Genomic DNA, 27,272 nt, shown 5'->3' on the forward strand with positions numbered 1-27,272 from the left:
GATATGGACGTGAAAACCAAAATATTTCTTTCCTGATTCAGATAGAGAATACAATTTTATTGTATTTTCTATCTGATTCAGGAAATAAATACAGTGGGGCCTCGGTTTACGAATTTAATTCGTTCTCCGGGACGTTTCGTATTGCAAAAAATTCGTAAACCGAAACACGGTTTCCCATAGGAATGCATTGAAAACCAATTAATGCGTTCCGGAGGTGAGAGAAAAAGTCAAATAAAGGCTCCAAAACCTGCTGCAAAAGGCTCCAATGGCTCCAAAAGGCTCCAAAACCTGCTGCAAATGGCTCCAATGGCTCCAAAAGGCTCCACAACTTGCTGCAAATGGCTCCAAAAGGCTCAACAACTTGCTGTAAAATGGCTCCAAAAGGCTCACAACTTGCTGCAAATGGCTCCACACTGCTACCCACACTTCAGTATGCAGGGGCAAACCGGGACACTTGTTTCGTATTGCGAAAAAAAATTCGTAAACCGAGGAGCAAACCGGGACACTTGTTTCGTATTGCGAAAAAAATTCGTAAACCGAGTCAATTTTTTTTAAGAATTTTCATTCGTAAACCGAAATTTCGTATACCGAGTTCGTTCGTTAACCGAGGTCCCACTGTATTTTGGTTTTCACGTATATTGTGAAGAAAATTAGATAATAGAAGTAAATTGGAAAGTTGTTTAAATTGCATGCTCTTTCAAAATCATTCCATTGATGACTCATGAGGACAGTCTGTAGATTGCAGAATCTAAGCTATATATAAATGTTTGTATTGAAGCTGAATCAATACCTGTTTATTTTTAACCCTACAGAGATTAGGAGAGGCAAAGTCGTCCACTCTTATTCCGGTTGGAAGATAGTCACTTGTGGGATCCGATCATCGACGAATCAATGAACAAAAAAATCCCTCCTACTCCTGAAGTCGCCTCTGGGAAGCCTAAAAGACTTGGGACACACAGATTGGTGCTCCTGCTATAATTGCTCCGTGATGCCAACGGAAGGAAGAGTCTGTCTGTTGCCGCAACATCGCCCGACATGGACCGACCTCTTCACTAAAGACATTACCTGCGTATGTGATTTGGACTATGTCAAAAATAAATTGGTGGACAGAGCCCATATAAAGGAAACTGCACGGCTATGCTGCGTCATATAAGAAGACCCATTTATGTAAAGTCGCCGATATGATGGAAAGGTAAGAAATGACAAAATGTTGACCTATTCTTATTCATAGTTGCACAACCTTGCCAGTCACGATGGAACTATTAGTGCAAATTATTTTTTGCTCTACAATGTCCCTTTAAGCAATAAACTGCTATTTAATTGTTAAAGCAACATTAAACTTTACTATAACTTAACTCTGATATCTTTATTTCCATCTTAATGGGAGGAGAGTCCACTGCTTCATTCATTACTTGTGGGAATTAAGAACCTGGCCACCAGGAGGAGGCAAAGACACCCCAGCCAAAGGCTTAAATATCTCCCCCACTCCCCTCATCCCCCAATCATTCTTTGCCTTTCGTCACAGGACAGATCTATCCCAACAGTCTGGACAACCAAGCAAGGGAATCCCTCTCGGTGGATCTGTCTGGGACAGCTGTCCCAGGGGACATCCTTTTTGAGGCCATCCTGGGAGTTTGTGACCACGGACGTAAATCTATCAGGATGGGGAGCTGTTTGGGGTGCCAGAAGGGCACAGGGCAGGTGGACTCGAGAGGAGTCAATCTACCGATAATATTCTGGAACTTAGAACAATATCAACACTCTGAGGGCTTGGCTCCCCTGGGGTCGTCCCGATTCATCAGATTCCAGTCGGACAACATTACCTTACATAAACCATCAGGGGGGAACGAGAAGCTCCCTAGCCACGAGGGAAGTATCTTGGATTCTGGAATGGGTAGAGACCCACAACTGCTAACTCTTAGCAGTTGTGGGTCTCAGATGAGGTAAATTTTAGATTTAGCTTGAACACCTCCATTTTACTTTTGAAGGAGGTTCTATCTACTTTAGAGGACTTTGTGTCTACTGTTGCAGAAACCCTTAAAAAGGCGAATAAACTTAACAGAGTATTTAGTGTCAAACTTAAATCTGTGGAGGTATTTCCTATTCCAGATCGCATTGTATGACATTATATCTCAGGAATGGGAAAAGCCGGGTCTTCCATTTTCCCCGTCTCCAATTTTTAAAAAGATGTTTCCTGTTGCTGACTTTGTGCAGGATCTTCTGTCTCTCTGCCCCCTTTAAGGGCAAGACTTTATTTGGTCCGGGCCTGGCTGAAATCATTTCCATGGTTACTGGTGGAAAGGGGGCTTTTCTGCCACAGGACAAAAAGGGATGACCCAAGGGTCGCCAGAATTCTATCCAGTCCTTGGATCAGGTGGGGGGGGGGGGCAGGCTTTCCTTCTTTCAGCAAGCTTGAATTTGCGATGTCCCAGATTCTTGGGCAGTGGAAGTAGTCTCCCAGGGATACAAGATAGGATTTAAATCTTTCCCCCCCGGGGCAGATTTCACCTATCAAGATTATCTGCAAACCAGGTAAAGAGAGAGGCTTTCTTAAACTGCGTAAAGGAACTAGCTTCTTTTGAAGTGATTGCCCCAGTTCCTCTGGCTGAACAGGGTCAAGGATTCTATTCCTACCTATTTGTGGACCTCAAGTGCCTCAACAAAGTTCTATTCTCCCTTTGGTTCAGGAGGGTCAATTCATGACTACCATAGACCTGAAGGACGAGTACCTTCATGTTCCTATTCACAGGTAACATTTCCAATATCTGCGGTTTGCCTTTCTGGAGGACAAACACTTCCAATTTTTAGCCCTTCATTCGGCCCTTGCCACTGCTCCTAGAATCTTTACAAAGGTTCTAGGGGCTCTTCTGGCAGTGGTCAGATCTCGGGGAATTGTGATGGCTCCGTACCTGGACGATATTTTGGTGCAGGCGCCATCTTTTCATTTAGCAAGATCCCATACGGACTCTCTGTTGTCTATTCTACGTTCCCAGGGATACAAGGTGAATCTGGAAAATAGTTATTTGGTGCCAAACACCAGGGTCTGTTTCATGGGGACGGTCATAGAATCCAAACTTCTTGCTTCTTGTCTTTCACTTCAGTCCTCTGTCCGTCCATCAGTGGGTCTGTGTATGGAAGTAATTGGTCTGATGGTGGCTTCCATGGACATTATTCCGATTGCTCGTTTCCATCTGAGACCTCTACAGTTATGCATGCTCAGACAATGGAATGGAGACTACTCTGACCTCTCTCAGAGGATAGTTATAGACTCTCAGATGAGAGACTTTCTGTCCTGGTGGATCTCCCAGGACGATCTGTCCCAGGGCACATGTTTTCTGAGACCATCTTGGGAGATTGTAACCACGGATGCCAGCCTTTTGGGCTGGCGAGCAGTTTGGGGTTCCTTAAAAGCTCAGGGACTTTGGTCTAAGGGGGAGTATGTCCTCCCTATCAGTATCCTAGAGTTGAGAACCATCTACAATGCCCCCGGTAGTTTGGCCTCAATTAAGTTTGGTCCGGTTTATCAGATTCCAATCGGACAACATCACCTCGGTGGCGTATATCTACCACCAGGGAGGAACTCTGAGCTCATTGGCTATGAAGGAGGTGACTCTCATACTTCAGTAGGCAGAGTCTCACAATTGTCATCTTTCTGCCATCCACATCCCAGGAGTGGACAACTGGGGAAGCGGATTATCTGAGCATGCAGACTTTTCATCCCTGGGGAGTGGGCCCTCCATCCGGAAATGTTCTCACTGATAACTCTCAGGTGGGGAGTTCCGGAGTTGGATCTGATGGCGTCTCGTCTAAACGGCAAGCTTCCAAAATATGGATCAAGATCAAAGGATCCACAAGCAGCTCTGGTCGACCGCTCCGGCGGTGCCATGGGACTTCGGTCTCATTTATCTGTTCCCCCCCGTTTGCCCTGCTTCCTCGGATGATATCCCGTATCAAACAGTAGCAGGTTTCGGTGATTCAAATCGCTCCAGTGTGGCCTCACAGAATTTGGTTTGCGGACCTGTAAAGATGTCGTCCTTTCCCCAGTGGAGATTTCCTCTGAGGAAGGACCTTCTACTTCAGGTCCCTTCCTATATCCAACCCTAGATTCTCTGAAGCTGACTGCTTGGAGATTGAACGCCTAGTTTTGTCTAGGTAATGTTTTTTCAGATAAGGTTATTGATACCAAGCTTCAGGCTCGTAGCCGGGTAACTCGCAAGATTTACCATAAGGTGTGGCGTAAATACCTTTTATTAGTGCGAATCCCAGGTGCTTCTCTTGGGAGTAGGGTGAGGGTTCCCCGTATTCTGTCCTTGCTTCAGGAGGGCCTGGAGAAGGCCTTGTCAGTCAGTACTCTGAAGGGGCAGATCTCTGCTCTGTCGATTATTTTGCATAAACGTCTGGCAGACTTACTAGATGTTCAATCCTTTGTTCAGGCCTTGGTTAGAATAAGGCCTGTGTTTAAACCTGTTGCTTCTCCATGGAGCCTTAATCTTGTTCTTAAGGTTTTGCAGCAGGCTCCGTTTGAGCCTATGCACTCTGTTGATATTAAATTGTTATCTTGGAAAGTTTTGTTTCTCCTCGCTATTTCTTCTGCTCGCAGAGTTTCTGAGCTTTCGACGCTGCAGTGTGACTCCCCCTTACCTTATTTTTCATGCGGATAAGGCGGGTCCTTCATACTACAGAAATAAACATAGAGATGCACTCAACTAGGCTTAGAACTGAAGCTGGAAATACTTCCTTGCTTAGCCCCTCCTTACTCCCAGGGTACAAACTCTTTCGGCACACTATGCCTTTCACAAAGCTAAAATCTCCTGTAGCATATCAGTCTGACCCTGCCACATGACAGTCCAGCGCCGAAATACCAGGCAAATCTCCTTTGAACAAGTGAAAACAAACAAACCCCAGACGTACGTTTCGGCCTCTATGGGCCTCGTCAGTGAGGTGCAGTTGCATCCCTCTAAGGCACGTGTGCAAGGAGGCCACATCTGGTTATCCCTTTTTCTCTTAGGGTGACCTAAGAGAATTTGCATAAATACAGAAATAAGCATAGAGATGCACTCAACTAGGCTTAGAACTGAAGCTGGAAATACTTCCTTGCTTAGCCCCTCCTTACTCCAAGGGTACAAACTCTTTCGGCACACTATGCCTTTCACAAAGGTAAAATCTCATGTAGCATAATCAGTCTGGACCCTGCCAAAAGACAGTCCAGCACCTTCATACTAAGTTGGGATTTCTTCCTAAGGTAGTGTCGGACTGCAAAAATCAATCAGGAAATTGTTGTTTCTTCGTTCTGTCCTAATCCTTCTCTGAAGGAACGTCTGTTACACAACTTGAATGTTATGTGTGCTCTAAAATTCTATCTGCAGGCAACTAGAGATTTTCGGCAATTCTACTGCCCTTTTTGTTGTTTTCTCTGGTAAGCATAAGGGCCAGTAGGCCACTTCTTCTACTCTTTCTTTCTGCCTGAGAAGTGCTATTCGGTTGGCTTATGAGACAGCTGGACAGCAGCCTCCTGAGAGAATTACGGCTCATTCCGCTAGGACTGTCTCTTCTTCCTGGGCCTTCAAATGAGGCCTCTGTGGAGCAAATCTGCAAGGCGGCCACTTAGTCCCTTGTTGCATACTTTTTCCAAATTCTACAAATTCGATACTTTTGCCTCAGCTGAGGCTTCTTTTGGGAGGAAAATTCTTCAACCGGTGGTGCCTTCTCTTTAGGTCTGCCTGTCTTGTTCTCCCTCCCTTCCATTCTGTGTCCTCTAGTTTGGGTATTGGTTCCCACTAGTAATTGAATGGATTTGTGGACTCTCCATGCCATTGGAAAGAAAACAAAATTCATGCTTACCTGATAAATTCTTTTCTTTCCTGGCATGGAGAATCCACGACCCGCCCTTAATTTAATTTTAAAACGGCTTTTTTGTCTATTTTTTAAATCTCAGGCACCTCAATACCCTTTTGTCATCTTCTCTTTCCATATTCCTTCGGCTGAATGACTGGGGGTTTATAGGAAGTGGGAGTGATACTAAACCCACATTTTTTCTTTAGTGATTTAGATATAGCATGCAATTTTAAGCAACTTTCTAATTTACTCCCATTATCAATTTTTATTTGTTCTCTTGCTATCTTTATTTAAAAGTAGGAATTTAAAGCTTAGGAGATAGCCCATTTTAGGTTCAGCACCATGGATAGCGCTTGCTTATTGGTGGATACAGTAAGCAAACCAATAACCAAGCATAACCCAGGTTCTCAACCAAAAATGGGACGGCTCTTAAGCTTTACATTCCTGCTTTTTAAATAAAGATAGTAAGAGAACTAAGAAAATTTGATTATAGGAGTAAATTAGAAAGTTGCTTAAAATTGCATTCTCTATCTAAACCATTAAGAAAAAAGTTGGGTTTAGGGCTAGATTTATCATAGCTGAGACGTACAGGGGCTCAGCTTGCCTGTGGCGGGGCGAAATTACCCGTAGGTAATCAACATTGCACACGAGCGCAATTTTGCGCTCGCCTGCAATCCCGCCCCCTGCCCGCACACAGCCAATCACTGTGCGGGCAGGAGCTGTCAATCTCCTCGGTCGGACTCGACCGAGGAGATTGAATTTCGCCACCTTAGAGGTGGCGAAGAGCGTAGGGAAGCAGCGGTCTGGTGACCGCTGCTTGATAAATCACGGCGAGCAAGTTCTTGTGAGAACTTGCTGCCGTAGGGGCTTGATAAATCTAGCCCTTAGCCCTTTAACAGCTCTGCTGTGTTGTTCTTTGCCTCCTCCTGGTGGCCAGGAGTTGAATTCAGACTAGTAATTGAATGGATTTTCATCCTAAAGAGAGAGAGTCCACAGCCGCATTCATTACTTAAGGGAAATAAGAACCTGGTCACAAGGAGGAGGCAAAGACACCCCAGCCAAAGGCTTAAATACTCCTCCCACTTCCCCTATCCCCCAGTCATTATTTGCCTTTTGTCCCAGGAGGTTGGCAGAGAAGTGTCAGAAGTTTTTTTCCTTTTATTTAACATATTTAATTTATTTTTATTTGTCTCTTATGGAGGGTGCTACCCTTCGGCACAAGACAGGAGTTTTAAGTAGTCCTATCAGCCTCTCGTGGAGGGCCTGGGCAAGAGTCCGGAGATGCAGTGGGAGCTTCCCCTGCGACACCATCCCAACTCGTATTCACAGCTCCTCTTCAGCACTTGGCGTTGCCGAACTTCGCTTCGCTGCCTGCTGTTTTTCCATGATGGAGGTGATGCTACTATTCGTCACACTTGGAGGGCCGTGTTCCTGTTCCACGGCGTGGATTCCGGTAAGAGCGTTTAATTTTATTACATTGCTGTAATGTGATTCATTATGACAGTTATGTATGGTCCTCACTGAGGCACCTTCTTTTTCGATCTAGGAATCAAGGGATTATCTCCCCTTTTTGGGGAATTTGTGAACGGGATGGGGTATTTATCATGTTTCTTATGTGATTATCCTACTTGTGTACGGGAATTTGGGCTCAGAGGCTAAGACATGTATCGTTTTCTTTGTACTACATAGTGCCTTGTGCTGTCGACATGTCCTTGACCTTCTCATTCGAGTTATGGTATAATTTGTTTTTATTCAGACTTGCTTAGTTGTTTATGTGGCCTAGTCTTGCCACCTTCAGGTGGCACGCTTTTTGGATTTCGCGGGGCATCTGGTAACCGGGCATACTTACGCTTGGGTGGGGCTTCTTCCGCATTCCTGACCGAGTGGCGACGGAGGAAAGAGTGCTCCGCTGAGGCCTGGTCATAGTGCCCCAGCCATTGTAGGTGTCAGGTGCCAGTCGTTTTTCCAAATTGTGTTTTATTTTAAGTCTTAGCCATGGAGGATTCTAATGCCGAGACTATTTTAATATCTGATTCTGAGTCGTCCTCAGATGAGGACTGTAATTTGGTCCTGTTATCGCAAGTCTGCCAATCTTGTCTCTCGTTCCGGCAGGGTTTGCCGGGTCCCTCGGGCTTGGGGGACCCTGGACCTTCTGAGCCATCAGCCTCTGGGGGCTTTGTCCTTCAGGAGGTGCCTTCCCAATCGCACACTCCTCCGCACAGGGTGGACTTTTTCCCCTGGAGATGGCGGGACATTTTCGTTTTAATATTTTAATGGCGTTGATTCGCCTGCAGGACCCTGAAGTTTCCTTACAGTTATGTGCCTGTCTTCCTATCCCGGGTGTTCAGACCATCAATGGCACTATTATATTTCCCCCTGGGGTGATTGTTCCTCCATGTTGTTCGTTTTGTTACAGGATTGTGCGGCTGCGCATCCTACTACGACGTCTGATTTATTAGGGTATCCTTTTCTGTATCATTGGGGCCCTTCTTGTTCCTCTCAGGGTTCCGGTCAGTCTACTGTGAGCTTTCCCAGTCTTTTTTCTGAAGGTTACGGTCTCTGTTTGGCAGGTACTGCAGAGACTTGATTCCTTCTGGGCGGATGCCTACGGGTGCCCTTGAAGTTTTTCCAGGATTTTCATCTGGAGCGTTTGTGTGCCTTGTTGCTTGTTAAGTGACACATGTTGTGCCTGGCTGGTCCGGCGGGACCTGCTGATTTACTTGTTTCAGTTGTTGTTTTTAAAAAAAAAAAAAAAATACTTAATTTAGACGTTAGGGTCTGGCTGTCAGAAACACTTCAGCTGGTCCGTGGCAGTTCTGCTCCTGGCATACGGAACCGGTGGTGTCTCACCGTGTCTTTTTGCATCCCCGGCGGAGGGGTGTGGTCCTTATTGCTAGATGCGGTTATGGCATTTCGAGATGCTTTTTGCCTTGTTGTCATCGACTGGCTTGATCAATCTGTGGACTCTTTGTGAGTCTTACATAATTTTTGATTGAAATGACATATAGAGGTGGTTAGTCTCACTATCTTCGCCTCTTGGAGCTTTTATGTTTGGATTGCGTGGCTCACCTTTTAAATGTCGCTGCTAGGGTTCTGGCGTCCCTTTTTCTTGGGGTTAAGGACCGGGATGACCTCTGTCCTCGGTGTATAGTGTCCGGTGGATTTAGTGTTGTGTGTTTTCATCACAGTGTCTTCCTTGACGAGATAGTCGGTCAGTGCTGACTCGGGGAGTCTTGCTGTGGAATTCCGACTTGTAGGATCTGGGTTCTTCTCTTTTAGATCTCAGCGTGAGTCTGAGAGGGGACTCGAGGGCTTTGACGGCCTGGTTCCTACTTTCTCTTCTTGTCCCTATTGTTTTCCTTGGAAATCAGGGTTTGGATAGGATGAGTTTCCTTCTCTCCTTTTGGGGAGTTTAGACATTTCCGGTTTGTTACCCGGTTGGGAGCGTGGGCTTAGGGGTTTGTATTCTAAGAGTCCTTTGTCCTATTGTCCTGGTCTTGTTCTAGACCTGTTCAGTGCTTCTACTGTGGCCCATTGGTTAGCATGTTGGACATTTGCTCCTTCTGCATTTTGCTGCTGTCTGTGTTAGGGGGTTCGAGAGATTGTCTCTCAGAGGTCTTACACAGTGAGTCTGTTTTGTTATCCTCCTAAGACTTGTGTTGGTCCCTTCTGACGGAGGGCGTCCTTCGGGCGTTCAGTGTCTGGGTAATCATCTGTGGATGATTTGGAGGTTCTGGGGACGTGTACTTCCTGTCTCATATCTTCGTCTGGGGGAAGCTTTGCTGTCTGTGCGAGTAATGGGTCCCAGTGATCCTTGGTTTTTCGGAGATGGGTTTGCCCGTTGGGATTCTTTATTCCCCATTTGCTGGATGTTTTATCTCAGAGTTCTGGTCGCATTTGTTTCTTAGGTGACTGGTTATTTTCCTCTTTTTTTGAGCGGCGTTTCCGGTTTGCTGGCCATTGTGGCCTGTTAACTCGTTTTTCTGCTAGACAAGTGGAAAGTTTGCATTTGAAACCGGTTACTGCTTTTTTTTTTTTTTTTTTTAAATATCTTTATTAGTCTTAGCCATTGAAAAATAACAATACAGAAACACGATGAAATAACATATGTTCTACATAAGCACGGTCTCGCAGGACCAGCACGGTCTCGCAGGACCAGCACGGTCTCGCAGGACCAGTATAATTCAGTAAAACAGCAACACTAGTACACCATTAGCAATCCTATAAAATTAATAATGTTTCTGAACCCAACTCCGGTATGGAGTACAAAAAAATGGCTAATTTTCCACCCTATATACATAAAAAAGAAGAAAACAGAACAAGATAAAACAAAATAAGAAAGAGAAAAAAAAAAAAAGGGGGAAAATCATCGAAAAGGGGGAGAGATCTAGTCCCCCGCTCCTCCGCCAAGAACCCAGGAGAACTACCCCGAAACATAAGTATCGAGTCTCGAACAAAATTATCCTACCGCATCCCTATTTCTGATCCAGGAGTCTGGAAACACCCCATCTAGAACCAGTTCTGCAAAGCTTATTGAAGCCAAGAAGGGTCTCAATATCTGTCTCTGGATGCCACTAGAATATGTCTTAATAACCGGGGCCCAGCCCACCAGAAACTCTTTAAATTTTTCTCTCCGATGCAAACTGTAAATGAAAGGATTCAAAAATAATCTGGGCTTGGATGTCCCGTAAGACTAGGTGGACTCTTCATTATCCATTTTTTAAAAATATTGAACCTCACTGTTAGTAGAATTGTGTTCAGAATACGCCTCCTTTCCCCTCCTTTTCTTTCCGGGAGGAGCAAGACTATATCTTCAAATGAGAAGATAATAGCACCTGAGAAGACCCTATTATACCAGAACTGAATCTTCAACCATAGTTGAGATATCTTGGGACAAGTCCATAACATGTGGCACAGATCCGCCCGGATGTACGCGCAGTGTTCACATTGGAAATTTTTATTAGGGAAATATTTGGCCATAGAGGCCGGAGAGAAATAAACATTATTTAGTAATTTTAAATGGGATTCTTTCCAACTAGTAGGCAACGGGAGTTTCGCCACTCTTACAAGACTATTACTTAACTTCTCAAAATCTATAGGGCTGATATGTGGAAGCCAAAAATTGATCAATTTATCTTCCTCCAGCATCCCTTGCTTAGTCAGCATGATGTCATAGATTAGCGAGATTGATGCATCCCCAAGGATGAATTTTCTGATACAAGTCATGATCTCAGACCACTCACTTCTTCGGCCTGCCTGCCATTTCTGAGCGTTTACAAAATGTCGAACCTGGAAGTACGCAAACCGATGCAGCCTAGAGAGAGAGAACTGTTGCCTAATTGTTTCCCAAGGAAGCATCTGTAAATCGACATCAACTAATTGATGTGCATATTCTAACCCTTTCACCTGCCACTCGAGGAAACATTTCTGGTCCACGCCGGGCGGGAACTGAGGATTCCCCCTAATAGGTAGGAATTCGGAGAAGGATGAGTCAATTCCAAGCAATTTACATAGCCTAGACCAAGCTGTAATTACATTCCTGAAAGAGATCAATGAAGAAACCTCCAACGGGAGAGTCTGCGGAGCACAGTGAATAAGGGCTTTCAGAGACCAGGGTGCAACAAAATAAGATTCAATACCAATGGTAGTAACCAACTCAGCCCTGGAGATCCAATCGAAGGCAATCTTTCCCAACGTAGCATAATTATATAGTCTAATATTGGGCAGCGCCAATCCTGCACTCGTATATTTTTGTGCAAGCCTGTTAAGAGAAAGACGAGGCTTTTTAGATTTCCATAAAAATTTTGAAAATCCGGATGCCAATTTCTTCAAATCCTTATTTAGGATCAAAAGTGGTAAATTTTGCAGATAGTAGAGAATTTTTGGGAAGATTATTGTTTTGATCAATGTAACTGAAGCTGTCAGAGATAGAGGAAATGCTGCCCAATTCTTAAGATCCTCTTGGATTTTCTGGAAAAGCCAGCCAAAGTTGGCCTGATACCATAGTTTCGGGTTCCTATTTATCTCTAAACCAAGATAACGAACAGCATCTACCTTATGAAAGATCGTATCAGGTTGTTTGATACACTGCACCCCTAGCCACATCAGTTCACTCTTCTCCATATTGATCTTGTATCCTGCAAATGTACTAAATTGATTTATTACATTGATCACCTTAGGAATAGAATCCTTCGGCTTATACAGAAAGAGTAAGATATCATCCGCATAAAGAAGTATTTTCAACTTCTGGCCTTCTAAAGGAATCCCGGGGAGAACTTCACGAAGTTTAATAGCCAGCGGTTCCAGAACAATATTGAACAGCAGGGGCGAAAGCGGACAACCCTGTCTTGTTCCTCTTTGCAAAACAATCTCGGAAGAGGTCATACCATTGACTAATAAATATGAGATCGGCTTTTGATATATTATCTGAACAAAATTGAGAAAATTACCGGAAAAGCCAAATTTATGGAGAGATGAGAACATATGTTTCCACGAGATGCAGTCGAAGGCCTTGACTGCATCTAAGGTGAGAACCGCTATGTTCTTTAAATCCATCCTATCCCTACACTGTTCTGAGTTCCAAATAAAATCGACTAAAGTTGTTAGTTTCCTTATATGCTTCGAAGAGCACCGGGATGGCATAAAGCCCACCTGGTCCATATGTATTAGTTTCTCCATACCTAAAACCAACCTATGTGATAAAATGGATGCAAGAATTTTATAATCAGCGTTGAGAACTGAGATAGGCCTATATGAGGCCGGATCCTCTGGGTTTTTGCCTTTTTTTAGAATCAAGGAGATATTGGCAGCCGAAAATACAGTAGAAGGTAAGTTCCCTGATATAAAATAGCTATTATAAAGCTTTTCTAATATAGGAATATAGGAATAAACAGATCAGATAAACTTTTATAAAATTCTATCGGTAGTCCGTCCGGACCAGCTGCCTTATTCATTTTAGCCCGTGAAATCGCACTACTGATTTCCTCGGCTGAAATGGGAGCATTCAACATTTACAAATCTTCTACTTGAATTTTGGGTACCGAAATCATGGACCAGAAATTTATTTCATTGTCTTGATTAAAGTCACCTTCCGCATATAATCGTTTATAAAAATAAAAAAAAATTCCTGCGATTTCTTCCGTATCAGAAGTAGATCTATCTAAATACCGTATCACCGGGATAAAAATTTTGTTTTTCTTAGCTTTGACCCATCTCGCAAGGCTTTTAACTGAACTACCATAGATGCCCTTAAATCGTAAATTAGTTTTTAGCTCTTCTTCCTGATGTTTACGTAATAACACGGCATCTCTCTCTGTCTTAGCACTAACATAAGTATTCCAGTTAGCCCTGGAGCGCACACAACAATAATGCCTGAAGGCATTTCTTACCTGATTGGTCAATTGGACATCTCTGGCACAGATTTTCTTATTCCTAGCAGAGAGAAATCCCTTTATTTTACCCCGTAATACAGCTTTGCCGGTTTCCCAAAAGGTTTGAATTTTATGAAGGTATGTCGAATTGAGCCTGGCATATTCATTCCATTTTTCTTTTAGCCAAGACAAAATCTTATTATTGGATAAAAATTTGGGATAAAAGAATCTAATGGTCTTACGACTAGGTCTATCTTGTGGTCTCAGCGTAACCAATATTATGGCATGATCAGAGATCAAGATCTCTCCGATTTCAGCTTCCGATTTGCCCCTTAATAGCGGGACTGAGATAAAAAACAAATCTATACGTGAAAACGTTCTGTGCGCTTTTGATTCGCAAGTATAATTTTGTACATCCGGGTTCAACCCACGCCACACGTCATGTACCTGAAGCTTCTGACAAAATTTTCGAAAATATTTTGAACTTCTCTTATTCTCTGATAGGTTTCTAGAAGAAAACCTGTCCAGTTCTGGATATAGGGTCATATTAAAGTCACCAGTAATTATTAAATTCTCATTAGCATATGGGAGCAATTTGATTTTAATTTTGTCCCAAAACTCTAAATTAAATTTGTTAGGGCCATATAAATTGCAAAAGATAAATTTTATATTATTTATGTACATGTGTAAAATGATAAATCTGGCTTCTGGGTCTATCTCGGCCTGCATAACCTTATAATCAAGGGTCTTATTGATTAGGATCGCAACCCCACATTTCCTTCCCTTAACCGAGGAAGTTACCACCTCTCCAACCCACTTAATCCTAAACTTCTTAGCTTCCTGTTCATTCAAATGGGTTTCCTGAAGGAAGGCAATATCTGGATTCTTCTTTGCTAGAAGTTTAATAATGAGTTTACGTTTAAGGGGAGAGGAGATTCCTCCCACATTCCAAGAGGTTATCTTTAAAACCATGATTACTATAGGCTACTTATTACTCAGAATCTATACGGAGGAGGAGAAGGGGAGGGGAAAAAGGAAAAAAAAAAAAAAAAAAAATTTAAAAACAAATAAACTGAACTGAAAAGCTGGTGGGCTTCCTTGCCTTTATAAGGTATAAATAAACTTTTTTACTTATAACATTCCATATATCAATTTTAAACAATATCAGAATTCCACTTCAAAACATACCTCCAGAATCTAACAAAAAGTACTAAAAATAGCAAAAAAAAGAACTGTACCCTGGACAAAGTTTTAGCCATACAACGGGTGACTGCAATCAATCTCATTTGTCCTTAAGGAAATCTTTTATTTCCCCCCGCCTCCGAGAAGGTCAGACGGGATCCTCCGTACTCAACAATTATTTTAGCAGGATAGATCATTCGCGCCTGAATACCTTTATTAATAATTTGGGTACAGAGGGGTAGCCATCGTCCGCCTTCTCTTGCGAGGTTTCAATTGAAAAATCCTGAAATAATAAGACTTTACTATTACCAAAAATAAGAGGGTCCTTTAATTTTTTAAACAATCTCATTATTTCTATTTTATCCTGGAAATTCAATACCTTGCAAATAGCCATTCTACTCCTTCCTTGAACTGTCTCTGTAGTTTTTTTAGGACCAATTCTATGGGCTCTTTCAATCGGGATGGGTAACCTAGCTTGTGGGACTCCCAGTCTCCGAGGTAATATCGTGGAAGTGAACTGCAGCAAATCTTCAAACTCAACAGATTCTGGGAGGCCCACAATTCTAATATTGTTTCTTCTCGCCCTATCCTCAAATTCATCCAATCGTCCTTGTAGATTATTAATTTAAGAAACCTGCTGAGTGATTATGCTATCTTGGGTGTTGACCTGATCCTCCAGATCAGAGATTCTGCTCTTTGCTTCTAGCATTCTACTGGAGAATTGTCTTACTTCTGCCGATAATGTGGAAATCTCAGAAGAAATTACGCCCAACTCTTTTTAATCAGATCAAATTGAGGTGAAAATAAGTCAGAAAGTTGAGTGATCAAAGCCTGGAGTATCCACAGGAGCAGACAAGGATCTAATATACTGTCAGTACTAGATTCAAGAGCCTTAGCTTTTTTATCTTTAATTTTACTCGGCATTCTGGGAGAAGAGGATTTCCCCTGTGATAAAAATGTATCCATATATTAGAAAATAGAAATACCAGTGAACCACACGTGCGTGAGAAAAAAATAATACAAACAAGGCCGTCAAAAAAAAAAAAAAAAAAAAAAAAGGGTGCAGTGAAAAACTAACCAACACAACCCCACCTGGTGAATAAGAGAGTATAAATTAAATTACGATACGTCTTCCTGACGTAAAAGTGGCGAAAGGGAATAAAAGGAGGAGAAAAAAAAAAAAAAAAAAGTGAAAAGTAGTGAAGTGCTCTAGTGTGAACCTTCAGATCACATGAATTAAACCAGAGAGAATAGAGGAATATCCAACCTTCCGATATTTGTGTCAGTGCTTTCAAATATATGCTTATTGAGAAAACAGAAAAGCCCCGCCAGAGAATGAAGAAAAATGGAAATAAAAAATTAACCGAGTACCACTTGTGACATAAAAAGCAATCAATATTGTTTATTGTCACACCCTAGAATAATTCAATCTATGCACTTCAACTAGAGAAGGGCTAATCTGTTCTTATTAGTCAGATCTATATCACATGAGATAGTTGACCCTAAAAAAGGTGTTCAGGACTGAGAGAAAAAAATAATAATAAAATAATAGAATAATTCCCCCTACAGCTGAATTTGTTGCCACTAAACCTTTTGCTAGTCGGGTATTATATGGACAATGATTCAAAACAGTTTTTATATTATGTCACCCTTCCATATGCACATATCAAAGTCAGCACTATGAATAATACAACAGAGGGACAATTAGCTTCTAGCTCTAAGAAATGTGCACACCCCTGTAGTGTACTTTAATCTAGAGGCCTAACTGATCAGAATAAAAACAAACTGGGGGAGATACAGCCAAAGATAACAAAATTGACAGTCAAGTTAAACTAAATTAGGGAGAGTACTATTCCTTCATGCAATTATACGGATATACAATGCTGTGTATTATCTGATTCGCCTAATACAAAAACACCAGCTTTAACATAAAAAAAAGAAAACATTTGCTAGGATTTATAACTCAAAATGAATCTTCTTTGACCTCCCTCGCTTTTACAGTTTCTCCTTGCTAGCCGTGTGATTTGTTACCATTAAAGCTAACTTTAGAGTAGGCATACAAAATTTGCTACAAATTATTCTTTAGAGTAGCTAATACCAAGTCAAAACAAAACCTCATTGAGAGGGTAATCTTGTTGCAAATCGTCAGCTGGTCACAGCATTACCATACAATACAGAGAAATAATATATTAATCCTGTATGGAGGAGAAACTGCCGCTGCCTTCTTGACAAACACTGTAGCTCTAGGAGCCGATATTGTGGGGCAAAACGGCAGCGCTTAAGATAACTTTCTCTCAAACAACCTTCCAATAGTGAACTGAGTCTCTCTTTGCTGTACTTCAGCCCCTTCTTACGGCTATAGAGTCAAGGATATTGGAGCCACCTGACCGTTGTGCTCAGAACTGCCACTGCTGATATTTCCCACAAACAGCTTTTAAAGAGAAAAAGTACCTTGAGTTAAGAGCAGGTCCCAGTCTCCAAACGCCTGACAGGCGTCTGTTTCTACTGCCTTGCCGAAGCCTCCAGGCTTCCTAGTAGGTAGGGTCGTTTAGCCTCGTTTCCACCGCTCACCAGGGAGCGTCAGCGGATGTAGCCAAAACCGGCACCAGAACCGGCATCAGAGCGTGAAGCGTGCAGCTCCCTCTGGGTACTTAAGCTCAGAGCAACCAAAAAGTCTCTTCAGCGATATACCTCAGCAGCAGCTTTGGTATGTCGAGAGAGGAGCCGGGGTCGATTTCACTGCTCACCAGGGAGCATCTGGATAAGAGGCAGAAGTCCGGATCTGACTCCCGGTCTCTGTTGCAGGTAGCTCCCTTCAGGATACTTGCATACGCCAGGTAAGATAGCGAACCGGCCGAACAGGGTTTGCATCATTCAGGTCTTACTGTCTTTGCGGTTTTCTTCATCACACCACGGATTGCCCTTTGCCGTATAAACTTGGGGAGGTAATCTTTTCTTTTAACCCACAGGAACACACAACAAAAAAGGGCAGCTGACGAACAGCTGCCATCCAAAACTTGTCTTGAGACTTCAATCTCTCGTGCGGGACGTAGCCCAGCTGAGCGCCACACTCGATCCCTCTGGAGGCTTCCAAGGTAAGTGGCAGAGAGCGGGGGAGCTGGTGGAAACGGCGTCCTCTCACAGCACCGGCATGCAGGTAAGTTGCATGACTCCTCCCCTACCGGAAGTCCACAGCCGATTGAAACCGGTTACTGCTATCTGCTCCTTGGTTGCTTATTAGCTTGGCTGCTGATTAGCTGTTTTGGTACCAGTTTGGTGTGTTCTTCAACCCTCTGGGGGAGTTGGATCTTTGGGATCCTTATGTTGCCGGAAATTTGATCGGTGATGATGTTCTGCTGCTCTGCAGCCTGTAGTGGTATTGCGTTGGTCTGTGCTGTTTTGGTTGTACAAGAGCGACATGTTACTATTTCTTTTAGAGAGAGTATCTGCCTTCTCTGTTCGCACCACTATCTTCTCCTTCATTCCCTGCATTTTTTTCAGTGATTTTTTCCTTCTATGGAATTGATTCCTTGCTTGTGCGGCACCCTCAGTCTCCTGCGGGCTGGGGTTTGGGACTGGGGTTTTTCTTTTTTTGTGTTTCTCCTGTTCGCGGTAAGGGGTTTTTTCCTTTGGTGACCGGGTTTTTCATGAATTACCGTTGGTCTCTGCTGTTAGCTGTCTATATGTCTGATGGTCCTTGAGATTTGTTTGTTCTCTTCGGGTCCTTTTTCTGGTATTCTGGATGATGTCTCTGTCTTCGGGACATGGATTAGAGTATGCTTGTCGAACGGAGTTGGGTTGCCTTCTGACGACCTAGGGTTTTCCTCTCTCTGTAAGGTTTATTTTTCCTTCCGGGAAATGTTAGTTGGGTCCCTAGCTGGTTGAGGGGCTGCAGCTGGGATGTTGCCTCTGAGAGATGGTGTCCTTGGGGTCAGTGATCTTGGCTGTGTCTATTCGTCATAACTATCCAGGTTCTTTGGGACTGTTGGTAGATTTGCGTTAACGGAGCCGTTTTTTTTCCAAATGGTTATTGTTCCCTGTTTTTGGGTGAAACGGGGCTTTTGTTTTGGGAATGTGTGTTTTAAGGTGGTGCCTTTATGTGGTTCGCCTCTTATCCTCCCATTTGGGAATTCTGTGTCCTCTTTGGCTTGGGTATAAATTTCCCATAAGTAATGAATGCAGCTTTGGACTCTTTCCCATTAGGAAGAGAAACACTAAATTATGCTTACCTTATCATTTTCTTTTCTTCTGTGGGAAAGAGTCCACAGCCCCCTGCACGTTTTTGAGGTGGTGGGTGTTGTTGTTTTTTTCATATTCTGGCACCTTTTTTTCACATGATGCTTCTTCCACTGTTCCTTGTTCCTCGTCTGAATGACTGGGGGATAGGAGAAGTGGGAGGAGTATTTAAGCCTTTGGCTGGTGGGTCTTTGCCTCGTCCTGGTGACCAGGTTCTTATTTCCCATAAGTAATGAATTCGGTTGTGGACTCTTCCCACGGAAAAAAAGAAAATCATCAGGTAAGCATAATTTGTTTTGTAGACTTTCCATGCCAGGAAAGAAAATAATTTATTAGGTAAGCATACATTTTTTTTTTTTCTATGTAAAGAATATAGGAATGTAAAATATGCATAACACGCTTCAGGGTTCACGCTGTAGATCTAAACATGGTCGGGTTTAGCGCACTTGAAAATTCAGTAATCTTGAGGCCCATTATTGAAATATTAAATTATGTAGATTCTGTAAAAAAAAACTAAACAATCCTAATAATATATATATATATATATATATATATATATATATATAATATAAACAGTATAATAATTTTAAATTATTATTAAATATTAAAACATATTAATATTTCAATAACGGAGCCTTTAAAGTGATGGTAAACGATGCGCATAAATATACATAAATCAATACTTGTCAGTATAAATATGCTAACCCGCATACTTTATTTTTTTTTTAAATCATCTTTTATAAATGAAGAAATAATTTACATTTAATCACATCAGTCAAATATCATTCCTCCACCTTCTAAGAATTTATCGGGCTTCAGCGATATAACGTTCAGGGTGTGAGTTGTACTGCCTCGCACGTCAGTATAGGGTGGAGATTATAAAATTATTGGACAGTTCTATTGTTCCAAAAGAAGTTAGTTGCACGGATGCGTGTATAGCGCTATATACTTTTACATAGTGCTTAGCCTGTCAATTGACATGCAATTTGATTGGCTGGTAAAGAAAAGCTGACAAAAAAAAAAAGTGCTATCGAGTGGGGCCGCAGCGGGAATGATGCAGAGAACATACTACAAAGCGATTTTGAGAATCATAAAAGGCACACAATAAATAAACAATCTTTTCTCTTGTTAAGTGTATTCAGTCCACGGATCATCCATTACTTATGGGATATATTCCCCTTCCCAACAGGAAGTTGCAAGAGGAATCACCCAAAGCAGAGCTGCTATATAGCTTCTCCCCTCACCTACGTCATATCCAGTCATTCTCTTGCAACTCTCAACATAGTTAGGAAGGTGTGAGAGGAGTGTGGAGTTTTAATACATAATTATTTCTTCAAATCAAAAGTTTGTTATTTTAAATGGCACCGGAGTGTGCTGTTTTTTCCTCTCAGCGCAGTATTTAGAAGAAGAATCTGCCTGCGTTTTCTATGATCTTAGCAGAAGTAACTAAGATCCACTGGCTGTTCTCGCACATTCTGAGGAGTGAGGTAACTTCAGAAAGGGAATAGCATGCGGGGGTCCCCTGCAGATGAGGTATGTGCAGTAAAATATTTTTCTAAGGAATGGAATTGGACTAAGAAAATACTGCTGATACCGATGTAATGTAAGTACGCCACCTAGCCTTAAATGCAGTAGTAGCGACTGGTATCAGGCTGATGAATGTATGTGCTGTAAGTAATTTTCTAAGGAATGAATTTGACTAAGAAGAATACTGTTAATACTGAAGTAATGTATGAGCCTTAACTGCAGTAGAAGCGACTGGTAGCAGGCTTATTGATAACACTACATAACTTTTAAAATGTATGTTTAAAACGTTTACTGGCATGTTATTCGTTTTTGTGAGGTACTTTGGTGATAAATCTTTTGGGGCATGATTTTTTTCCACATGGCTGACGTATATTTCTGCATAGTAACGGTTAACTGAGGTTTCCCACTTGTAATATGAGTGGGAGGGGCCTATTTTAGCGCTTTTTTGCGCAGTAAAAATTCAGTCACAGTCCTTCCTGCTTCTTCCTCCTTGATCCAGGACGTCTCTAGAGAGCTCAGGGGTCTTCAAAATTCATTTTGAGGGAGGTAATCAGTCAACAGCAGACCTGTGACAGTTGTTTTGACTGGTGATAAAAAACGTTAATTGTTAAATTGATTATCCGTTTTGGGGTATTAAGGGGTTAATCATCCATTTGCTAGTGGGTGCAAATACTTTGCAAACTTAATACATTTACTGTGAAAATTTGGGTTGCTATAACTGATTTGGTTCATTGTTATTTCAACTGTTACAGTTTTTTTTTTGTGCTTCCTTAAAGGCGCAGTAGCTTTTTTATATTGCTTGTAAACTGATTTGAAAGGATTTTCCAAGCTTGCTAGTCTCATTGCTAGTCTGTTTAAAACATGTCTGACACACAGATGAATCTGTTTGTTCACTATGTTTGAAGGCCAATGTGGATGGGGGGGGCCCCATAGAAAATATGTGACTAAATGTATTGATGTCACTTTGAATAAAAGTCAGTCTTTATCTGGTAAAGAAAGTTATCACCAGACAGCGAGGGGGGAAGTTATGCCGACTAACTCTCCTCCACGTGTCAGTACCTTCGCCTCCCGCTCAGGAGGGCGCGTGATATTGTGGCGCCAAGTACATCAGAGAGGCCCAGAACAAATCGACTTTGCAAGACATGGCTACTGTTATGACAGAGGTAGTATCTAAATTGCCAGAATTAAGAGGCAAGCGCTATAGCTCTGGGTTAAGGACAGAGTGCGCTGGATGATGTGAGGAGCCATGTCCGATACTGCGTCACAATTTGCAGAACATGAGACGGAGAGCTTCATTCTGTGGGTGACGGATCTGATTCCAGGGAGACCGGATCAGAGATTTCTAATTTTAAATTTAAGCTTGAGAACCTCCGTGTATTGGCCTAGGGGAGGTATTAGCGGCTCTGAATGATTGGTAACACGGTTTGCAATCCAGAGAAATTATGTAGGCTGGATAGATACTATGCGGTGCGGTGTGTACTGACATTTTTCCTAAACCTAAAAGGCTTACAGAGATTATTAGCAAGAGTGGGATAGACCCGGAGTGTGCCCTTTTCCCCTTCCACCGATATTTAGAAAATGTTTCCAATAGACGCCACCACACGGAGACTTATGGCAGATGGTCCCTAAGGTGGAGGGAGCAGTTTCTACTTTAGCTAAGCGTACCACTATCCCGGTGGAGGATAGTTGTGCTGTTTTCGGGATCCAATGGATAAAAAATTTGGAAGGTTACCTTAAAGAAAATGTTTGTTCAACAAGTGTTTATCTTACAGCCCCTTGCATGCATTGCGTCTGTCACTGCTGCTGCGGGCATTCTGGTTGAGTCTCTGGAAGAGGCCATTCGCACAGCTCCATTGGATGATATTATGGACAAAGCTTAAAGCACTTAAGCTAGCTAACGCATTGTTTCTGATGCCGTTGTACATTTAACCAAACTAACGGCTAAGAACTCCGGATTCGCCATCCAGGCGAGCAGAGCGCTATGGCTTAAATCCTGGTCAGCTGACGTGACTTCTAAATCTAAATTGCTTAATATTCCTTTCAAAGGGCAGACCTTATTCGGGCCCGGCTTGAAAGAAATTATTGCCTGACATTACTGGAGGTAAGGGTCATACTCTTCCTCAGGACAGGGCCAAATCAAAGGCCAAACAGTCTAATTTTCATGCTTTCGTAACTTCAAGGCAGGAGCAGCATCAACTTCCTCCGCTCCAAAACAGGAAGGAACTGTTGCTCGTTACAGACAGGGCTGGAAAGCTAACCAGTCCTGGAACAAGGGCAAGCAGGCCAGAAAACCTACTTCTGCCCCTAAGACAGCATGAAGAGAGGGCCCCCTATCCGGAAACGGATCTAGTGGGGGGCAGACTTTCTCTCTTCGCCCAGGCTTGGGCAAGAGATGTCCAGGATCCCTGGGCGTTGGAGATCATATCTCAGGGATATCTTCTGGACTTCAAAGCTTCTCCTCCACAAGGGAGATTTCATCTTTCAAGGTTATCAGCAAACCAAATAAAGAAAGAGGCATTTCTACGCTGTGTACAAGACCTCTTAGTAATGGGGGGTGATCACCCAGTTCCGCAGACGGAACAAGGGCAAGGTTTTTTACTCAAATCTGTTTGTGGTTCCCAAGAAAGAGGGAACCTTCAGACCAATCTTGGACCTAAAAATCTTAAACAAATTCCTAAGAGTTCCATCATTCAAAATGGAAACTATTCGAACCATCCTACCCATGATCCAAGAGGGTCAATACATGACCACAGTAGACTTAAAGGATGCCTACCTTCACATACCGATTCACAAAGATCATATCGGTACCTAAGATTTGCCTTTTCTAGACAGGCATTACCAGTTTGTAGCTCTTCCCCTTCGGTTAGCTACGGCCCCCGAGAATTTTTACAAAGGTTCTGGGCTCACTTTCTGTCGGGGTGCTAAGACCGCGAGGCATAGCGGTGGCTCCGTACCTAGACGACATTCTGATACAAGCGTCAAGTTTTCAAATTGCCAAGTCTAATACAGAGATAGTTCTGGCATTTCTGAGGTCGCATGGGTGGAAGGTGAACGTGGAAAAGAGTTCTCTATTACCATTTACAAGAGTTCCCTTCCTGGGGACTCTTATAGATTCTATAGAAATGAAGATTTACCTGACGGAGTCCAGGTTATCAAAGCTTCTGAATGCTTGCCGTGTCCTTCATTCCATTCCACGCCCGTCAGTAGCTCAGTGCATGGAAGTAATCGGCTTAATGGTAGCGGCAATGGACATAGTACCATTTGGCGCGCCCTGCATCTCAGACCACTGCAATTATGCATGCTAAGTCAGTGGAATGGGGATTACTCAGATTTGTCCCCTCTACTAAATCTGGATCAAAGAGACCAGAGATTCTCTTCTCTGGTGGCTTTCTCGGGTCCATCTGTCCAAGGGGATGACCTTTCGCAGGCCAGATTGGACTATTGTAACAACAGATGCCAGCCTTCTAGGTTGGGGCGCAGTCTGGAACTCCCTGAAGGCTCAGGGATTATGGACTCAGGAGGAGAAACTCCTCCAATAAATATTCTGGAGTTGAGAGCAATATTCAATGCTCTTCTAGCTTTGCCTCAGTTAGCAACACTGAGGTTCATCAGAGTTTCAGTCGGACAACATCACGACTGTGGCTTACATCAACCATCAAGGGGGAACCAGGAGTTCCCTAGCGATGTTGGAAGTCTCAAAGATAATTCGCTGGGCAGAGTCCTCACTCTTGCCACCTGTCAGCGATCTACATCCCAGGCGTGGAGAACTGGGAGGCGGACTTTCTAAGTCGCCAGACTTTTCATCCGGGGGAGTGGAACTTCATCCGGTAAGGTCTTTCGCTCAACTGATTCATCGTTGGGGCAAACCAAGAACTGGATCTCATGGCGTCTCGCCAGAACGCCAAGCTTCCTTGTTACGGATCAGGTCCAGGGACCCCGGGAGCGGCGCTGATAGATATGCTCTGGCAGCCCCTTGGGTTTTCAACATGGCTTATGTGTTTCCACCATTTCCCGCTGCTACAATCGACTGATTGCCATGATCAAACAGGAGAGAGCATCAGTGATTCTGATAGCGCCTGCGTGGCCACGCAGGACCTGGTATGCAGACCTAGTGGACATGTCGTCCTGTCCACCATGGTCTCTGCCTCTGAGGCAGGACCTTCTAATTACAAGGTCCTTTCAACCATCTCCAAATCTAATTTCTCTGAGGCTGACCTGCATGGAGATTGAACGCTTGATCCTATCAAAGCGTGGGCTTCTCGGAGTCAGTTATTGATACCTTAATACAGGCACAGAAGCCTGGTACCAAGAAAAATTTACCATAAGATATGGCGTAAATATTTATATTGGTGCGAATCCAAGAGTTACTCATGGAGGTAAGGTTAGGATTCCTAGGATATTGTCTTTTCTACAAGAGGGTTTAGAAAAGGGCTTATCTGCTAGTTCGTTGAAGGGACAGATTGCTGCTCTGTCTATTCTCTTACCACAAACGTCTGGCAGAAGTTCCAGACGTCCAGGCTTTTTTGTCAGGCTTTGGCTAGGATTAAGCCTGTGTTTAAGACTGTTGCTCCTCCGTGGAGCTTAAACTTGGTTCTTAAAGTTCTTCAAGGGGTTCCGTTTGAACCCCTTCATTCCATTGATATTAAACTTTTATCTTGGAAAGTTCTGTTTTTGATGGCTATTTCCTCGGCTCGAAGAGTCTCTGAGTTATCTGCCTTACATTGTGATTCTCCTTATCTGATTTTCCATTCAGACAAGGGTAGTTCTGCGTACTAAACCTGGGTTTTTACCTAAGGTAGTTTCTAACAGGAATATCAATCAGGAGATTGTTGTTCCATCATTATGTCCTAATCCTTCTTCAAAGAAGGAACGACTTTTGCATAATCTGGACGTAGTCCGTGCCCTGAAGTTCTATTTACAGGCAACTAAAGATTTTCGTCAAACTTCTTCCCTGTTTGTCGTGTACTCTGGACAGAGGAGAGGTCAAAAAGCTTTGGCAACCTCTCTCTCCTTTTGGCTTCGTAGCATAATACGTTTAGCCTATGAGACTGCTGGACAGCAACCCCCTGAAAGAATTACAGCTCATTCCACTTAGAGCTGTGGCTTCCACCTGGGCCTTTAAGAATGAGGCCTCTGTTGAACAGATTTGCAAGGCTGCACTTGGTGCTTCGCTTCACACTTTTTCAAAATTTTACAAATTTGACACTTTTGCTTCTTCGGAGGCTGTTTTTAGGAGAAAGGTTTCTACAGGCAGTGGTTTCCTTCCGTTTAAGTTCCTGCCTTGTACCTCCCATCATCCGTGTACTTTAGCTTTGGTATTGGTATCCCATAAGTAATGGATGATCGCTGAGACTGAATACACTTAACAAGAGAAAACATAATTTATGCTTACCTGATAAATTTATTTCTCTTGTAGTGTATTCAGTCCAACGGCCCCGCCCTGTCTTTTTTAAGGCAGATAAATTTTAATTAAAACTCCAGTCACCACTGCTCCCTATGGTTTCTCCTTTCTTGTCTTGTTTCGGTCGAATGACTGGATATGACGTGTGAGGGGAGGAGCTATATAGCAGCTCTGCTTTGGGTGATCCTCTTGCAACTTCCTGTTGGGAAGGGAATATATCCCATAAGTAATGGATGATCCGTGGACTGAATACACTACAAGAGAAATAAATTTATCAGGTAAGCATAAATTATGTTTTTTTTTTAATCTTCTTTCAATTGGCAATTAGTAGTTTATTATTGTTTATCTTCTCTTTAAGATTAAGTTTTCATGTGCGTAACCCGACCACGTTATATCTAAAGCGTGAAACCCAAAATCGTGTTGCGCATATTTTACATTCTTCACATAGAATTTTTATTTTTATTATTAAATATAAATTTCTATATACTGTATATCTGATGATGTTAATGTAAAATATATATCTATACCTATATATCTATAGAAATAAATATGCAGGTATAGGTATATACAGATATATATATATATATATTTTATATATATATATATATATATATATATATATATATATATATATATATATATATGTGAAATATTTATTTACAATAAAAATAACATATTCCTGTACGTGAAGAACACTGGAATGTGAAATATTAATAACTCCTGTCTGGTTAGCGCACGAGCGATAGATTTTTTTTTATCCTGTTCTCTCCTTCGAAGTCTATGGTGAGAATAAGTTAGCGAGGTCGCAATATTCAAAGTCCTTTGGTTATCGCACGTTGGGTTTTGCTCACAGGCAAACTTTTTACTTTTAATACACACACTATCCGATGCACGCAAAAAGATTACTTCTAGTAAAGTTTGCGCTGGAGCGGGAGCGCTAAATAGCGCGTCACTTGTAATCTTGCCCTATGTCAGCTAAACCTTATGCTTCTTTTTTTTTTTCTTCAATATTTCAACTAATATACATCAAAAGACAAAAATACATCTGCATATTATTGTCAGGCAAAAAATAAATAACACATGTGCTTATTGGGTATGTAGTCTGCACTCAAGCCTCTCTGGGAAAGTACATCAGTTACTGAAGGCGGAAGAAGGTAAACCGTCATTTGGCACTTTTCAGAGTCAGATTTATCCATTTGAAAGTGCAGCACACTTAGATCTGTGTAAATCCAAATCTTAGAGTGTTGCACTTAAATACATTTCGGCTTCGAAAAGAGCCGAATGCCGTGAGCGTTTGCGTTTTTTCCGCATTCATCAGTGAACAAAATTGGAATATTTATCTATTGTATTTTTTTTTTTTTGCAGGGATGTACGGAAAGCCGCATACAGAGCTTTTACATTGTGGATTTACGGGCACCTGGGAAGCAAAAGCCGAAGGCCTATTCCATCGTGCGTTGTTGACTGTGTCCGTACACATTTCTCTGCATTAGACCATACATTTATCGGCATTAGAACAGCAGAAGATGATTACGATGCTACTGATATGTGTACTTAGTAAATCAGTTGGTGGACCTTTTTTTTGTTTGTTTGTTTTTTTTTGTTCCTTGTCATATTTGATACATATACATAAATACATTTTTAGCTACAAAATCTTTGTCCTTTCCTTAAAAAAAAAACATGGTATTTGTGGTTTTAAAAAGTATAAATTTCATTTTTTTTAA

General features: G+C 42.4%; 1 long non-coding RNA gene across 1 annotated transcript; it reads left to right on the forward strand.

Moving 5' to 3' along the window:
- Window positions 1-828: 828 nt before the first annotated feature.
- On the forward strand, window positions 829-27,272 carry LOC128642737 (uncharacterized). The gene is made up of 2 exons (XR_008399700.1): window positions 829-1,192; window positions 26,917-27,272. It is a non-coding gene; the product is annotated as an uncharacterized LOC128642737 (long non-coding RNA).

The sequence above is a fragment of the Bombina bombina genome, chromosome 12 (assembly GCF_027579735.1).
Source record: "Bombina bombina isolate aBomBom1 chromosome 12, aBomBom1.pri, whole genome shotgun sequence".
Taxonomy (NCBI): domain Eukaryota; kingdom Metazoa; phylum Chordata; class Amphibia; order Anura; family Bombinatoridae; genus Bombina; species Bombina bombina.